At 38.2% G+C, this 12723-nt stretch overlaps 1 protein-coding gene across 4 annotated transcripts in view; it reads right to left on the bottom strand.

The window, feature by feature from the left end:
* Nucleotides 1-12723, bottom strand: part of ENAH (ENAH actin regulator) — a 140442-nt gene that overhangs the window by 39909 nt on the left and 87810 nt on the right. The gene's annotated exons all lie outside the window — the stretch shown is intronic.

Genomic DNA, 12723 nt, shown 5'->3' with positions numbered 1-12723 from the left:
TGTGCAATGCAGACCCATTTTTGCCATCTTATAAAAAATGCCACTAAATATGGGACATTTGCAATATGCAATGCCTAGGATTAAAACAGAACAATCTTGAAATCTAACCCAGGAGACAAGAGAATCCAGTAAACAAGTAAATCTAGTGTGCCAGCAAATGCCAACAGATATTTTCAAAGTGATTTGTAGGCCACTAGTACCAGAAACAGGTAATAGAGAAACGCTTCTGTGTACTAAGGCAAATTCTTGGTAACTGTGCCGTACTAGGAAAGTAAACCTTGCAACTAGAAGGATAAGTTTCCTGGCAATGTGGTTCAGTACTGGCATATCCCAATTGTAGAGAAACAGATAATTTGATCTAAACTTACCTACTAAATTTTTTCCTCATTTCTTTACCCATCTCTAGATTAACCATGTAATTTGTCCTCTAAAAGACAAGTTACATGACAATTGTGGTGATGTATTTCATCAGGTTTCCTAACAGTCTGCTATTTTGAGAACCACATAAAGGAAATATTAAAATATATTAATCCCATGTCCTCAGCAACAACAACAAAATCAAAAAACTTCTTGAAGTTAAACATGCACTTAAATTTTTGCATAAATAAAAAATAGAACTTGTGTAGTAAACAGTCTAGAATTCTTTCTTTCTTTTTGGAAGTGTACACACTGTACACTTTTTGGAAGTGTACACACTGATGTAAAAATAGACTATCATATTAATAAACCACACACTAATATCTAATATTCTTAGAAGGAAAAGATGTCTTATCTCTTCCAGCAGAAGGAGAGAAAAACAGAAGATTGGGGGTGGGGGGTAAACTTGGGAAAATAGAAACTATTTGGGGGAAGTATTTTTTATATCCAAAGTTACATTTATCCAAAAATATTAAATGTGAACATTTAACCTAGGCAACTCATGAGACCATTCTGGTTTATTTTTTAAAATTATATTTGTTTATTTAAGTGAAAAGCTCATGCTACTCAAATAATTAAACAGCTAGATGCCAGGGGGTCAGAGAGACTTGTCCAGCATCCATCTCAAAAAAAAAAAAAAAAAAAAAAAAAGCTAACACACAGCTCATATCTAGCACAAGCATTTTGACCTCAACGGTGATCCTAACAGATGAAATTCACCAATACAAATCTACCGATGTAAATTTTAACTCAAATATATAAATTCAAGAAAAGGGTATCAAAATCTCAACTCAATCCTGTTTTATTAAGCAGATTTTAAAAAACTAACAAAAGTTCAATATAACTTAAAAATAAAGCTTGAATGAGGAATAAGGGTCTTTTAAAAGCAATTTAAAGAAACTTTTGATTTTTTTTAAGTTAAAAACAAACTTGTTTTAAAAGGAAGTTTTAAAAATGTAGGAAGTATTCTCTGGTTGATATCATTAAATTATAAAAATAATTTACCACAGTTTATTCATGCAACTAAAAAGAGGAAAGCTATAAGGAAGATCCTTTTAAAATGAGGGGAATTTTGATACAAGAAAAACTCTTAAGATTGTTTTCTATATGGTTCTTTCCATAGACATCCTCTCCGTGGAGGGCAGGAGAGGAGGGGCCTTCCCCTGGTGTCTTCTTACACCTGTATTTAAAATCTAGTTGTCCTGTTTGTTTCTTCTCCATCAGTACTATCAAGTCACCATAATGAGCACACTGAAACTCATTTGCATCTAACAATAATGCAAATACTGTAAGCACTGACTAGAAGAGTTCTGGGTCAGTCAAGACCTTTAGGGACACAATTTCCTATTTCCTTCTCATCAAGCACTCTGTAGTCAATCACACCAATGTGAGGCACTGGGCAGGAAGCAGCAACTGAGATTAGTCAAGGCTTCCAGCCACCACTGTTTTCTGGACTGTAACTCTTACTTATTTCACATCGGTCATATTCCTAAATGAGTATCTGTGTCCTCACAGAATGCAAAAAAAAAGGCACTTTCCTATCTGGTGGGCAAATGACAGCATTGTTACAAGCATCATGTGGTGGCTGACAGGTCTCTTTTGGGAAGAAAGAGAAGAAATGTGAGCCTGCCTCCTCCTATAATGGTGTCATGAAGTACAGTAACTGATTTTGAGGGTTATTTCCCTGTTATATTACCATAGCCAGAGACAAGGGCTGATATTAATATGTCCTGGCTAGAATTCATATAGCAGAGATGTGACTTAGTTTCTGATCAAGAAAATGTGCTCATGCCACTGATAAGTTCTCTATAAATGATGGAAATCAGAACAGAGTGTCTCTAAGATCCAGGAATGAATGGCATTTCGGTCTTGAATTAATACTGAATTTTGGCTAAAGCACATTGCACCTGCTGTCACATTTTAATTTTCACAAATCTGGTTTCACACTTAGCCACAGACTGCTTAAAAACACAGAACTAAAAGACCAATAGGTGTTATTATACACAATACAATCAAGTGTAAACTTAGCAATGTGGTAATTATATTGTTATACACCGTTAAATCAATTAAAGGTAATAATGGGGAAAATCTTCTTTTTAACACATTATTTTACAACTTAAAAAATTCACTTTTATTAAGGGCAAATCAATCCTCCCTGCAATTGGGTAAAGTGTATTATTCTGCATGTGGAACTCAAGATAGTAAGGAGCAAAGTACAGAACATCAAGTAGGTTTTCAGAATGAACTAAAAAAAACTCCTAATAACACCAATAAGAGTAATAGCTCATGGCTAGTTCAAAAGGTGGCCTAGAAGAGCACCGGGGAGGAGGCCGATAAGCACAGCTAAGAGTCACTGATTAAACCCTGGGGAGGAGGGAGTTACAAAGATCTACACCACAGGCTCACTGCTGTAACTATGTCACCTGGAGCAATCTGAAAATGGAACTTTAGGTGATTAAGAAATACATCAGAGATTTCCTTTTTGGAAATTTATCACACATGCTTCTTTGCCTAAACCAGCTGTACAAAATTTTTAAATAATTCTAAATAGAATTATGTAAAGAAACAATATCAGAAATACTGAAGAATCGCATCAAAAGTGGAGTCACATGGATATAGTACATATACACAGCTGAACTGTTTATATAAAATTTTAGCAGTATTATCACTTTATAATTTTATTTCTCATAGAGTAATTGGGCCATTCAAGATATACAGGAGAAAAAAATGTTCAAATAATTACAAGTCACTTTCTGAACTTGGTTTTTCAAAACAGAAAATTTCAGAATCAAATGAGGATAAAAACAATTCAGAGGAAGGTGTGTGTGCGCGCGTGTGTGTGCATACCACACAGCTCTATCTTTGTGTTAAGGACACAAGCATGTACCTGTCTAACTGTGACTCGGGCAGCTAAGGGACACATCCAGCTCATGCGTGTGAACAACACCTGTATGTGCACACGTGTACACAGGAGTGGAAGAGCCCTCTGGAAGCCCAAGCTCATTCCTCACCTACAGGAGAAAGAAGGCTGTCACTCAGAAGCCTATCCAGTGAAGCAGCAATGGCCTCCACCTGCCTCACAACATGCATGCCCACAACTTAGCTCACGATGAGCAAAAGCTCCCTTAAGATAAGACACATTCACATTCCTCAAAACATACTAAGGTGGATGTAGTATGTGGATGCGTGTGGAGCCACATACTAAGGTGAATGGAATTTTGTCCCCATTAAATTATAAATTAAAAGACTGCTTTCAAACAAAATAGCTGAAAACAAAAACGAACAAACAAAACCCCCTCTCATTCGTGTTAGAAGAACTGAAGAAGGGTTAGTCTTAAGACCCTCATTCTAACTACATTCTCACTAAGAAGCCAACTCAAAAGCTGACCAAATCACCTACACGAACCACAACAGATATCACAACATAAAACGGTAGCTTGCTGTCGATCCCAAATACCACAAACCAGACTATGGCCTACGGAAACAAAAGTTATGGAAATGTGCAAGTAGTATGTAGCACAGCTTGAAAAAGTAATGGAAACATAATGTTGCTTACCACAGAAAATACATCGCAAATTAGTGCTGTCCTGGGTAGCAGCAACCTTGCTCTGGGCTGCAACAGACACCTTGGTGTTAGAAGCTTCAAAGGACAACGGGGCCATCTGAAGAACTTCACACAAACTAAAAGGTGCTTTGAAAGGTTCAAAATGTTTTTATACATACGTCCTATCTAGATCCTCATTCTGGAAGCTCTGTAATTTAATAGAAACGTATCTTCTTTAATATAAACTTTAAAGAGAGTTTTTATGTGTCATCTTATTTGTGGAAAAACCCTATAAGAAGCCACAGACCAAATGATGCACTTATAGTCTCTTTTCCGAGTTAGAGAGTGCAATTGATTTACATTTCACAATCATATTTTAAAAAGCAAATGAAACTGCGGTAAGAGGGCCAGGATCCATGGCTGAGTTTCACAGTATCTACCCTCTTTTAGAACTGCTCATTAAGAAGACTTAGCAGCTGAAAAAAATTCAGGGGAAACACTTAAGAATAACTTTACATCAGAATTCACTTCTACTAGCTGAAAGAGACAAAGCCGGTTTTTAAACAGCTTGTAGCAATTAAAGTGTTTTATAGTCATTGATGTAATAAATAAGAGTATCTTCATTGGCTTTGTACTCTTGTTTTACCAAGGCCACATTTTATCGTTCTCTTTTCCCTCAACATGTATATATACACAATGAAATATCTTATTAAAAACATGTGGCCACATCAAATAGGCATTTCTACATTAAAATTTACTTTAAATTTAAGAAAAAAAAACTCAGTGAGAAAAAGGTGCTAATTTATGAAAAGTGGAAAGGCTTATATAAAATCAAGGTGACATTCAAAACTGGGATAAAAAAACAAATTTAAAAATTTTCTTAGTATTAGTGACATTCAAAACTTTACATTAATAATTTTCTATAAAATTCCAAAGAAATTCTTTTCACTGTGGGAAAGATTTTTTTCCGTTGGTAATAACCAAAAAACAATGAACAGATTAAAATATATTGATTCAAGAAAGACTGCATAAAGGCAAACAAGACAGTATCTTAGATTTCCCCTAAACTGAGTTAATACAATTTATGCTAACTAAAAAAGTTTGCACAGATTGAGAACCAAACCAATTTAAAGATTGTATATCTGAAAATGGTAATAAACCTTAATCAGAATTTTTATCATTTTTAGAAATTAAATATCATCCAATTAAATTTATATCTTGCTTTAAAAATATTACATACAGCAGATATTTTCAAACACAAACAAAATAAGATTGATAAATGTCACCTTTGCTAAGTACTCCCAACAACCCAGTCTATTATTATTAAAGCCGCATGCACAACACTTACTGTAATGACAGGAGACCACAGGCATACATATAAAATGTCTACCAAGTCAATCATATCATTTCGAAGAAGATAAACAATTTAGCAAAATTTTAGTAGTTATATTTTAAGAGAATCTGTCTTACCGATATCTATAAATGACTACTTCTGTAAAAAGCTTTTATTAATAAACATGCCTGGTCTTCAGGTTTTACTCCTTCTGTTCCTTTAATTCATGTTTAAAGGAAAAAGAGAGTAAGGAAAATATAAAAACTTACAAGAAAGCCCTGAGAAGTGATCCCGTCTCAGACAGCAAAGCACCTGCCAGGCTGCATTACCAATCATTCTGGCACAGTCAGCCGATGGCTGTCAGAATGCAGGGGGACCATTCGGACTGTATGAGACCCCACATTTTCCACCAAAACTCCCATTTTTTTCACAGTTTACACTACAAGGCACCACTCCTGCACTCAGTATCTTCAGGCATCTTCTTTCTACAGACTTCTACTCCTTGCCACCACATAAAATACTGATCTCAGTTCGATCACAGTCGGCATTTCCTAAAGATGCGAGATTATTCATTCTGTAGTGTGCACACGCCTAGTGTGCCGAATGCTGATGCCACTCACTCTCTTGGCTGGGGGGGGAGGGGGTGAAGAGGAGGAAGGAACAAGGGGAGGGGCGGAGGGGAAAGAGAAAGGGAAGAGGAGGGGAGGAGGAAGGATGGAGTAGGGGAGGATGGGGGGAGAGAAGGAGGGCAGTTACTGCCCAGACTGGGCAGAAGCAGTAATAGGATGCCTGCAGCACCCTTACTCTCAGGGTTATAGTCCCAGCATTCCATACCTCTCACCTGTCCCCCAAGAGCCCAGAGGACTAATCTGGGTTGGCGCTGAGAGATGATGAATGCGCCCTGAAGGAAAGCAGGTACTGAGGACGTTAAGATGCACCAAAAAAGCAAAATTCAGCATCTACATGGGACTTTTGGAGAAGAAAACAACCTGGTCTATCAGCCACTCTGACCACAGACAGCCCTGTGGCAGCAGCTCATGCTTTTCTAATATAGTCTATAAGTGGTGATCCTCGGGCTCTGCCTACCAGTCCTCTCTCCCCTTGGGTGTTTGGTCTGAGCAGTGAGATAGAAAAGGCCTGGGTGAGAGAGTAGTCACAACCATGACAGGCTGTTTGCATCTGATCAGCATAAATGCACATTTCGGCTAGATAAAATCATTACAGCAGACCCTTAACTTCAGTTCCGAGGCAACTGGTAATGGGCTATCAACCATCTCAGCATTTTTTCTGAGGACTCAATGACATAATGTTTGCCTAAAGCTGGTTTTCCTTCTATTTACTCTCTGGAAAGCGATCTGTTGAATAGGCACATCACCAGCTTCCAAAGAGGCAGTGTTCCCACTTTTGACCATCAATATGGCCCCCCAGGTATTACCCTCATGATTGCAAAGTTCAACTACATACGTTTTGAAAGGGAATAAAAGCAGTGGTGTGGCTGCCTGCAATAAAATAAGCAAAAATAGGTACCACAGGAACACAAACTGGTGCCGCTACTATGGAAAAAATACGGAGGTTCCTCAAAAATTAAAAATATAACCACCCTAGGATCCAGCAATCCCACTTCTGGGCATATATACAAAGGAAATGAAAACAAGATACCCAAGAAATACCAGCACCCCTATGTTTGTTGCATTATCCACAATAGTTAAGATACTGAAACAACCTAACCTCCTGTCCATCAGCAGATGAACAGATAAAAGAAGATGCAGTGTGTGACTGACTATGTGTGTGTGATAGATAATTCCATTCCAGAATATTACAGAACATATACAACGGAATATTACTCAGCTTTAAGAAGGAAATCCTGTCATTTGCAAGAACATGGATGGACCCTGCAGGCATCATGCTAAGCAGAACGAGCCAAACAGAGATAGACAAAGACTGCATAGCTTCACTTGTATGTGAACTTTAAAAAAAAAAAAAAAACACCAAGCTCATAGAAAAGTGGTTGCCAGGGAGTGTGGGTGGGGTAAATAGGCTGGTAAGAAGGTACAAACTTTCAGTTATATAATGAGTAAGGACTGAGGATCTAATGTAAACTTGGTGACTCTAGTTGATAGCACTGTACCTCATGCTATCACAAAGTTTGCTGTAACTCACCAAAATTAATCTCTCTCTCGCTCTCGCACTGTCTCTCTCTCTCTGTCTCTCTCTCTCTCTCTCTCTCTCTCTCTCTCTCTCACACACACACACACACACACACACACACACAGAGGTAAGGTGACAAATGTGTTAATTAACTAGATAGGAGGGATCCTTTCACAAAACAAGCTATACTAGATCATCATGGCATACATTTTTATTCTTAGATTATACTTTAATAAGACTGAAAAAATATATATACATATATATCTAGGTCTCATACTGCAGGGCTTCATGCCAGCAAACATGAGAATTACAACAAAGAGCAAACTGTGTGTTCAGAGTGATGGCATTTTTTAAGTGGCATTTTAATACTTCTTAAAAAAATTTCATTGTTTTAAAATATGTGCAGTTTTTAATAAAGAAAATCTTTAAAGATCTCAGGAAATTGAGCATCATGCATCTATAGCCATATGAAAGGCGGCCAACTTATAAACCTCTCCCATGTCATTGTGCCAATTCTTAGGCAGACTGTATATGTGATCCCTCCTTCATTTCTTTGATTTTTCCTCAATTTAAGGCCTCAGATACATTTATTCCCTTCTTAGCAAATGTTAGATGGCTGCTAACAGCTGACAAACTGCAGATAACCCATTAGAGGTTTGAACAGCAATAGTCCCAACATGCCCCCTAGCCCACACCTATTTTGTAGACCTTTTAATTTTCAGCTGTGGAATCAATGACTCTGAAGCCAGCTAAAGAAACCTTTAGAGTCAATCAGAAGTAAGAAGGCCCGTAATGTACCAATCCTGCCACATCCTAACAACCATATCATGTTCCCTTCTGTGCAGAACAGAGCTGTCCATCAACCACCTTACAAGCACCCCCTGCCCTCTGCCACCACAGGCATTGTGAGGCACAGGTGCAGTCAGGCAGGGCTTCAACAGGTCAGCGCACTGCTGGATTGCTAGCTGAGTCTCTAACCAGCACTGGGATCCACTCAGTGACACAAACCAGAAACCCAGAGCCCTCCTCACCCCTTCTCTTTTGTTATGACTAGTTAATCTACTGCCAAGTCCTTTCCTGCAACCTTGAAATCTCACTCTCCAAATGGCCTCCATTGCCACACGTCATGCTCCATGACCTCTTGTCCAGACTGTGGTTTTCAAAGAGGGTGCGTTTGTTTATCCCAGACCACTAAACAAACACTGGGCTGGGAAAGAAAACGGCAGCGCTTCTATTTCTGTTCATTTTTCTCTCATCCTTTTTCTTTTTCTATGTTTCTCACTGTTCTCAAGATAAATCTCAAACTCTAGGGCCTTCTCTCCATGCTAGGACACTGCCTCCCATCCGGTTCATGCTGTCTCCCTATACTCTAGGCATGCCGGTCTTTCCATCTTTCAAACATGCTCTCAGGGTTCCTCAGTCTGAAGGGCCGCCTTACAGGTGCCCATGCCTTCTGCCCACAGCAGTCATCTCTGGGTCAGCAAGAGTATTTCCTTCTGAGCCAACTACAACTTGCTAGTAGTACAAAACTCAACTGGAGTTCAGACAATGAAGACAAGTAGTCCCCCTCCTTCACTAGGAGTTCTTTCTCCTACTTCAAGTTTTTATCATGTTTTTTCCTGTTAGCCACTCAAAAAACTTAAAAGAATGTAATAAGCATAAAGATAAAATTAGATAATCATCAAATTTTTTAAGAAATATGAAGATCTGTCTAAAGACTTTAGAGCAGAGTTTTAATACAATATTACAATTTAGGCAAAGTGGTCCACTTGGACCTTGGACCAAACCTCCACTTGGACCAAAGTGAGATAGAAGAAACGGACCTGCAACAGCTTTCAAAACTGGAGTCTGGCGGTGGGTGGGGGGTGACAAAGGTGTCTAGCTCAGTAGGCAAGACTCATGGCAGGCGCACATTCAGTGACATGAGGATGTCTCAGATACTATGTAAGGATCTCAGACAACCTCACTGCTGTATCCACATGGAAAGAGCTGAAATGAAACCCCTGTAACCAAGAAAAGTGTTTGCACTCTAACCGTACAACACACCAACTTTCAAAGACCATGTCTCCTTTCCTACTTTTACAAGACAGAGAATTAAAAGAATCAAAAAAAGTATAAAGTTTCTAAGCTAAATGCTCTTGGACATGGAAAAAAAATGAAGCTGGGCAACTGTGGGCAGATAAACTGAGCCTGGAGGCAAACAAATCTGAGATTTCACAAATCCGTTAAGCACTTCCCTCTATTTACATTCAGCTCAGCACACAGTTCCACTGCAGTTCACCACAGTTTAATATGTGGAGTTTCTCTAAAGAATCTGCAGAAGGCCTTCTGCTTTGCTTTTAAGCTTATTTTTTAAAATGCAAGGATTCAGTCATTACTTTCACTGTACACCAGTCATGCAACTTTAAAATAAGAAAGCTAGCTGTTGAAATCAGTCCACAGAGCATGCCTGGACACAGGACACATATTTTTTATTATGGTTTACTTTTCAAACTGCCATACATGACACATGCTACAAGATGTCTCAATTGTGAAAGCATCACAGTAAATAAAAGCCGGTTACAAAAAAAAAAAAAAAAGCCAGTTACAAAAGACCACATATCATATGATTCCATGAACATGCAAAGTCCAAAACAGGCAAATCTACAGAGAGTAGATCAGGGATTGCTAGGAGCAGGGAAGGGTGGTGGTGACAGCGTAAGGGTCTGAGGCTTCTTTCTGGTATGCATGATAAAAACTCTCAAAGGTTGCCTGTGCTGATGGCTGCTCAACCCAGTGAAAGCACAACGAACCACTGAATAGTATGCTTCACACAGGTAAACTGCACAGTATGTGAAGTAAAGCTCAATAAAGCTATGAAGGAAAAAAAACAGTGCTGGGTTTTTGTGTTCTTCATCTCAAAACCGTCTTTAAGACAAACTTGAAAAATATTTCAATGCCTATCATCTTTCCCTTATGGAAAATATAAAAGGTGATTATCTCTGGGTGGTAGGATTTTAGGTTTTCTTTTTTCTTTACTTTCTTCTTTATGCTTTTCTTTACTGCTTAAAATTCTTTTTTTTTAATTTTTCTTTTTTTTCCTTTTTTTTTAATTCTTATAATAAGCACACGACTTTTTAATCAGAAGAAAGAATTCCTTATTTTCCCTTGAAAAACAAAATGTTATGCTGGACGTTACATTTCCATCAGCAAGAGCTCTTGCTGGGTGAGGTCCCTCCAGGCTCTGGCCTCGGACCTATAAAATGGATACAAACAATGAAGAAAGTGACTCAAGTTAATAATACTAGGGTGACGAGGGTCTGGAAAAGCTTGTGAACCAGGACCTAGATGCCCTTTCCAAACTTGAGAGCTAGTGTGGGAAGGCCTGTGGCAGTTCCTCTGCCAGCAGGTTCTTTTTCAGCAGGAATCAACACCTCCTGATTTCAGCAGGAATCAACCCTCCCCTTCTTAGGTGGGGACTCTGAATACTTGTGCACTTGGAATGGTTTTTACCCTAGGACAGAAGGGTCCCTCTGTCACAGGGTCCAGTGCCTAGCTCTCACCTTTTCTGCACAGGAATTCCAGATACTCCAGCATGGAAACCAAGAAGCAACTTCTACCAAAAACCACACAGGGCAACTAATACAACAAAGGCGTCCAAATTTATTTTGAGAATCTAAAATATGTAAAGTTGTATTAAGAGAATAGTTTGGTTAAATACATGAAGCAAAAAAAAAAAACAAAACAAAACAAAAAATAAAATAAAATAAAATAAAATAAAATAAAATAAAATAAAAACATAAAGCACAAAATAAGCTGGGCTTGATCACATGATCCAGGGTTTCCACCTAGGCTGCGTGGGGGGTTGGGGGGGTGCTGTCATCGACCATGAACTCACTCTGTTGACTGAACATCAGGAGCTTCAGTCTCTGAAATTTAATTATATCCACAACAATATGTACCTTTATGTCCCTACTTTATTTTAAAGATTTTATTACTTTTTAAAAGATTTTTATTTGACAAAGAGCACGTGCGCAGGCACAAGCAGAAGGAGCAGCAGAGGGAGAGGGAGAAGCAGGCTCCTCACTGAGCAGGTAGCCCATACACAGGGCTCGATCCCAGGACCCTGAGATCATGACCTGAGCCAATGGCAGACGCTTCACCAACTGAGTCATGCAGGCGCCCCATGTCCCTACTCTTTAAATACAGTGTCTCATGATTAGTGATTAGTAGGCTATATATAAACTCTGCTGCCAATTCAAACTTGATGGTTGTGACGGTGATGAAGCATTGTGTATTTATTCAGACAAAGAATAAGGAAACAAAGTTAGTGTCACAGGTTCCCATTCTTAATACTCAGTAAACGTTACTCAATAAAGTACTTCTTTTTCAGGAAAACTGTACACTAAATACTTACCATCTTTTAAATTATATTTTTAGCATTTTAATCTTTAGGTTTATATTATTCTACTTTCTTCATTAGACATTTTTCATGTTAAATCTGAATCTTTTAACTACTCATCCTCTATAAGTAAGATATAAAAGCAGCAGCAACAGCAACTAATTGTTATTTAAAAACAGAATGAGGGGGGACCTCAGTATCAGCAAGAACCCAGAAGGAAACATGATAAAACCCAGCACCACCCACTAGAGCCTAAGGTCTTTCCAACATAATATGTGATTGCTAAGTTCTTACTTTATATTATCTACTCAGAGTTAGGGGTCTGCCTCACTGGACTTGAAGATACTCAGAGGTCACGTCTGTACCATATTCATCACCTTATTACAAGCAACCAGCATTTCCAGCTTGGCACGGAGTAATTATTACATTTGTTTAACTAAAGTGGTTTTTGGGAGGCTTAGTAGTTGAGTGTTTGCCTTTGGCTCAGATCATGATCCTGGGGTCCTGGGATCGAGTCCCACATAGGGGTCCCCACAGTGAGCCTGCTTCTCCCTCTGCCCACGTCTCTGCCCCTCTTCCTGTGTCTCTCATGGATAAATAAAATATTTTTAAAATGTTTTTTAAAATTTAGAAAAATAAAGGTTTTTTTTTCAGAATCAATGCAATTAAACAGAACTTATTGAAGGCATACGGTGTGCTAGCAGTCATCTAAGTATCTTTACATATATCAATCCATCTAAATGAACATAAATATGAGAATGAATGAATCTGTACATAATTTTACTAAAAAGGAGAGGTATACAAGACCAGAAATATTTCAACAAAAGTCAGGGAAATAAAATTGCTTTTAAATTAAAAAAACTAAAAATAAATAAATAAATAAATAAATAAATAAATAAA

Source organism: Nyctereutes procyonoides, unplaced genomic scaffold (genome assembly GCF_905146905.1).
Source record: "Nyctereutes procyonoides isolate TBG_1078 unplaced genomic scaffold, NYPRO_anot_genome, whole genome shotgun sequence".
In the NCBI taxonomy this organism is placed as follows: Eukaryota; Metazoa; Chordata; class Mammalia; order Carnivora; family Canidae; genus Nyctereutes; species Nyctereutes procyonoides.
The sequence above is the reverse complement of the archived record's forward strand: the minus strand, read 5'-3'. Positions and strand labels throughout refer to the sequence as shown.